This window comes from Centrocercus urophasianus, unplaced genomic scaffold, assembly GCF_019232065.1.
Source record: "Centrocercus urophasianus isolate 14NV4802_14NV808 unplaced genomic scaffold, USGS_Curo_1.0 seq_22, whole genome shotgun sequence".
In the NCBI taxonomy this organism is placed as follows: Eukaryota; Metazoa; Chordata; class Aves; order Galliformes; family Phasianidae; genus Centrocercus; species Centrocercus urophasianus.
In genome coordinates this window covers 4,217,413-4,223,457 of record NW_024884778.1, presented here as the reverse complement: position 1 = coordinate 4,223,457, position 6,045 = coordinate 4,217,413, and positions in this window count along the sequence as shown.

Below are 6,045 nucleotides of genomic sequence, written 5' to 3'. Positions count from 1 at the left end.
ATGGGTGTTTTCCTCTTCTGGGTGTTTCTTTGGAGATTCATATTCTGGGGGGGGGGGAAGCCTTCATTTTCAACATTTTCATGTTTTCTACTATGCAATCATATTTCTGTTATATTATACTTAATCATATAAGGCTGCATTTACTGTAGTGAGATTTGGCTATTATTTAGCTTAATAGAGGGCATTTTTAAAGCAATTAATATTAACTGCTCTGTGCAGGATATTGTTCTTAGGCTGTTGGTTTTTTGTTTTTTTGTTTTTTTTTTTAATTCAATTTGTTCCAGTGACATCTGCGAGTGGTGAAAAACAGTTGGATGTACTGTTGAAAAGAATAAATTAGTTCATTGCATTTGAACCTGAATGTTGCCATTTTATATTTACTGGTGTTCTTAGTTTTTGACAGTGTTTTTATACAAACACCCACATAAATGCCCCTAAAAGAAAAGTATTGCATTTAATAGAGAATCATGGTTGGCAATTACAATGGCTGCGATCCAAAGCCCTTTGAGGTAAGTGGGGGCTGCTCTTGTACTTTAAATACACATATAAGTGTTGATCTAACTAGCTCTGCGTTCTCCTTGATAAGCAGAAGTAAGCAAAGGTCTTTTACATTTCTTTTTCCTCCGTAAAATTCTTCAGACATTTCCTGATTATATATCAGGGCCATTTCCAATGGTCTCATGACAGCTCTGCTGGCTGAGGAGCCCATCCCTGCTAGACCACTGGGTTCACGACTTACAGGCAGTAAAATGTGGCACAATAACAACACCGGTGATAACGCTCTGAATTTATACAGATTCCTGAGGGCCTTTAAGCATAACCTTAGCAGAATTTACGGGAAGGAATTCACTTGCAAGTCCTCATGTCATTTGTTTTGCATTTGGCAGCTCTTTGTTACCATAACATAAATAATTGTGGATGAATGTCATTACTTTGATTAAGTGCTACAAGTCCATACATTGGCTAGCCATTATTGTGGTGAATTGCTATAATGGCCTCAGACTTGACATTTCACCGCCACACTGTAAGGTATGCATTTCGCTGACGTGCTATCATAGTTATCATGGATAAAGTGCAAGAAGATACTTGTCTTCATTAAATTTCCTATTAGACCATTGATAATTAATACATATCTTGTGCTTCATCTCCAGTCGTTTTTCTGGGGAGTGTTGCTATTAAGCGACTCACGGCTGGAGCTTTTTGGCTTGAAATCCCTGCCTTGTGTGCATGATCTAATTTATTGACAATGCTCTGCAAACTCACAAGCTTAAGGAGAGCTCAATTTTGGATAAATCTTCAAGAAAAACAATTAAGGATTTAAATGTTTTATTATTTTTCTGGGCTCGCACAACATTTTCTCTCTTAGCTCCCACACTTGCATCATTTTGTGTCATGCTCTGGAGGGCTCGGAGCAGTTCTCACATCCCTCTGGCTGGCTTTTCACCCAGAGGTTAATGTATAAACATTGGTGAACTCATCAGGAGCTCTTCCAAGGGATCCTAGAGGGGCTTGTATACTATCGCTGGGACTGCTGGTGAGCAGTTTGTTGCAGCTCCTACTTAAAGTGTAAAATAACAAACTTTAGCTAATTTGAACCATGAACTGGAGTTGGCACTGTGACTATAACCAATGTTCTTGCTTTTCTAGCAGGAAGACAAAGGGCTGAGCTCCCTCTGGCTGCCTGGTGATGGCTGCAGGTTAGCTCCGACAGGCGTGGGCAGGGTGATGCAGGAAGCCAAAGTTCATTGCCCTGGTGCTGGGTGTTTTTGGAAGGTTTGCAGTTGGCGAGGGTGATGCTGTGACTTCGTAAGCTCCAAAGTAACTTTAAAAACAAAACTCAGACAAGAAAAAAAAAAAAAAGACCCAGACTTAAAAAAAGGAAATAATTATATCAAAGTGATCTCTTAACTGAGCAACCTTCAGTGTTTGGACTAGAATCCGTCTTGTTTCAATCTGTTTACCCCCGGGCTCTGCCTTTGAAGGGTGAGTGGAGTAAGTTTATCTGCACACAGGCTGATGTGGGGCTTGGCCCCTGTTTGGGGGCACAGACATGCACCCACATGGGCCTGGCTCAGAAGGGTTGATGCAAGAGACTGCGCTCATTGGCAGTGGCCCCATGGAACAGGATGGGGTCTGGTCAGCCAGCCCAAGGTACCAGGTCCCCACTGCTACTGGCAACTGCACGTGATGTTTTCAGCTTGAATGGCAACCTTATGTTGGCCAAAGAAATGAATCCTGGAGGTGTCAGAAGACTTGCTCAGCCCCATGCACACGCTGAACTGCCCTGCATGCTGCTGAGGATCAGCTCTCTCCTTAATTCTGCGCACCTCCACCCTAGAATTCACGGGTTGAAATAGCATCGTGGCTCTTCAAGGTCTCATATGTAATTTTTAGAGGGGTTGGGGGGATGGGTTTACTGGTTTCCATTCAAAGATGGTGGTGATTTCTGCTACACAGGGCTCCTCTGGCAACACGACCCTACAGCAAGCGGAAACCACAATTTCCCCTAATAAGGGAAAAGTGCAGCTCCAGAGGGATGGCGGAAAAAAAGCCGTTTTGAATTGAAGACCTGGAGAAAAAAAAAAAAAAAAAAAAAAAAAAAAAAAGGAAAAAGGAAAAAAGAAACATGTTTTAGGAAGAAGGCACCTCTCTGGGCTGCGCAGGCGGCAGCGAAGCCATTCCCGGCGGCACCTCTAGGAGGAAACCTCAACCTGTGCTGTGCCTGCAGGAGCTGCGTTTCCCCGGAGCTGCTGCTCGACTTCCACACTGCTGCTAAGTTGGTACTTTTGATATTTCTAAGTTTTTCTTTCTTTTTTTTTTTTTTTTTAACATTTATGTAGAACACCACATAATTGCAGAAAAGATAATAGTCACATACCCTAGGGCTTGGTGTACACTTATGTTAAAAGTACAGCTTTTATTGGCAACTAAAGTAATAACCTTTCCATGTCAAATTGCTTTAAATTAAACTTAAAAAAAAAAAAAAAATGCTGGCTGATACCCACACTTAGTAATTGTCAAACATTAGCATAATGTGGAATACTAAAGCTGCCTAAATCTTGGGTTTAAAAATAATTATTTACTTAGGTAAATTCTCTATTCTAAAACATAATACTAGGGTGTTTTTTTTAAGGCAGTCTCCTTGATGCAGACTTAGGCTTGACACTGGAAGTGGGTCTGACTTTTATTGTGGTCTCTGCAAGGAAAAGGATGGACGTTATTCCTTTAGCTCACCCTTCCATCACTGGTCACCGCAATGGAAAGGTGTGAAGGTGACATCTCCAAAGGATCAGGTGTTGCAGACGACTGGTGATGATGCAAGACTGACAACCTGGCATAGCTGCTGGTCGAAGCCCCCCTCCCACCCACTCACACGTGTCATGTGCTGGAGGACATCTGGGAGACAGGTGTCTCAGGTATGTCTGTGCTCGAAGCCAAGGGCAGCAGGTCAGGAAGTGTTTCATACAGGTGAGTTTTGCTTATCTGTTTCAGTGCATTGCAAATACAGAGGGCACCATGCAAATTTCTGGCGTAGAAGAGGAGATGAACTTAGGAGATGTCAGAGGTAGTTTTCAGGGTTCTCTGCTGCATGTGATGGAAACCAGACCTTCCAGGTGCCACGAAGATGCAAGTCCTCATGGTTTTATGAGGCCCAGAACCTGAGTGCTCAGCTGAGGACATCAACCCGTCTTCCACCCAGCCCCTCTCCAGCTTGCTGCCTATTTGTCAGTGGGAGTCCACCAGTGCTTCCCAGAAACACATCAACATTTTGCTGGAAGTTCAGCAAAGCCCCCTTTGGAACACTGTTTTAGAGAAATCAGCAATTTCCACAGAATTTAACGTTTGCAGTAAATTCCTGGTCATCTTCAACTAGCAAGGTTGAAAGGTATTGCAATTCCCAGTCCTTTAGCAAGCAAGAAATTTTGTGAGGCTCTTGTTGCTTTTCCTGCCAGAAAAAGTAAGAGCAGAAGAGGTTTGTGACCTTCATTGAAAGAGCATTGGGCAGCATTCGGGAAGGGAAGTGCAAAGAACTGGGACTGAAAACCAGATACCTTCCCCAGCCTTGCCTAATACCATTTGTGTTCTGTACCGTGCTTGTAAATCTGAGCATGTATTAATTTCCACACTGTTTTAACTCTTTAAAGCAGTGAAAGAGAATTTGTGTCCTTCCTTGAAGAGCCTTGCTGCCAGACTTCTGCCTATCTAGTCTCCTTTCTGCTTTCTCCCTTTCTCCATCCTCTTTGCTTTTGCCCCAGAGCTCTCCCTTCCCCTGCTGCCTGCCCTTGCTGCTGTAGTCACTCCATTGCACAGAGGCAAGTGATAAGAGTGGAGAGAGTCCAAGCAGAGTCTATTGGCAGTACATGTGGGCTGCCCAGAAATATCTCAATGCTAAGGCCTAGACATAACCTTCATTTACTTGCCCTCCAGTAACAGAGACATGAGAACCACTTGGGGATGCCTGTCGTGTGCTGTATCACCACCCACGAAGCTTGTGGTACCAGGAATGAATGTGGGAAGACTCCTGTTCCTTAGTGAGTACAAGTAACTCCCACCTCAATGCCTTTCTCATCTGAGTATGTGAATATGTTCTTGAATGCAGGGAAGTATATAGCTCCCATTCCCACTTTTGCCAATGTCCTTTCTCTAACTTAGGCTCATTGAGGACTACTTCAGCCCATGCTGGCTTGGTGCTGGGGACAATGAACCCTCCTCTGGGGGTTCTTCAGGGCAGAACCCTGCACTGGCAGCTGCAAGCTCTTTTTGCCGTGCTCTGCTTGCTCTCCCTTCACCATCACCGCATGCTGTGTACAGACACAGTTTGTATCTTTAGGAAGCCTCATTAATTCACAAGATACATATTTTTTGTTTGACAGTTTGTAACAGCTTCTTAAATGTGTAAACTAGCATTTTCAGATCTGTATTAAAATAGCGACATGTAGATGCGTATTTCAATAGGCTGCTTCCTATGTCCAGACAGACTACTGACACCATCTTACGTGTACATTTGGTGCATGAATGATATGTTAACGCATGAAAGGAACCATTCATTTGAAACTGTTCAGAATGATTAAGGGCTTTAATTACAGCCCTGATTAAAACAAGGCTTTTGGTAAACAGCAAAATGGCAAATACAATGCTATTTCATTACAAACCTCTTTTGATGATAGCCTGGTTTGTCTCCGTTGCTTCTCTTATTGTCATATCACTCATCCAGTTCCAATGTTCAAACCCCACCTAAGAAATGGTAGCAGGCTTTGTTTCAGCGCTGCATTCGGTGCTGAAAACACCGAGAAACTTTTGTCACACTGCACAGCACCTATGCTGTAGTAGATGGCTCAGTTGTGGGGCTGAGTTCACTGCCACATATAACTTTTTCCAGATTTCAGGTAGTTGTACTCACCGTCTTGCTTGAAACCAGACTAACACTCCTCGGCAAGGTTTTTCAGGGCAGTGCAATAGCCTGGGAGATCAGTTTTCCCCCTTTTTGTGGGGCATTATTGCCCCTGGTGGTAGAAATGTTGGTGATATTTAGAGCCTCGAAGCAGGACCAAGCAGAACACAAGCTTCAATGAACTTCAGCATCTTTCTGTCCAAACATTTTGCATGCTCCTTGATCTTCTACATAAACTTTATCGTTACTTCTGATTTTAAATGGATCTTTCACTGCAGAAATGTTGGGAAGTTTCTTCTGAGCGGTAGAATGGCTTGAGTGGGTCACCAGTGTTGGGAAGTCATCCTCTCTCCTTCTCTCCCCTGGTATTTTTCAGAGTTTCCAGTGGTCCTGAATGAAGAAGCAAATCTTCTCTCTCCCAGAGCTCCTCATAAATGTGCCTGCAGTTAATATGAGTCCTTTTATATTCTCTCCTTTCAAATTCTTTGGATTAAAACAAATACCGTCTGGTTCTTCTAGCTCTTTTGATTATATATTCAGTACTATTGTGTATCCTGGAAAATGAGTTCTTTTCAGTTTTCACTTTTCTTGACAACAAGCTGAAAAATTTCCCCAAATGAAAATTTTCTGCAAAAGTCTTGGTTTGTTCCAAG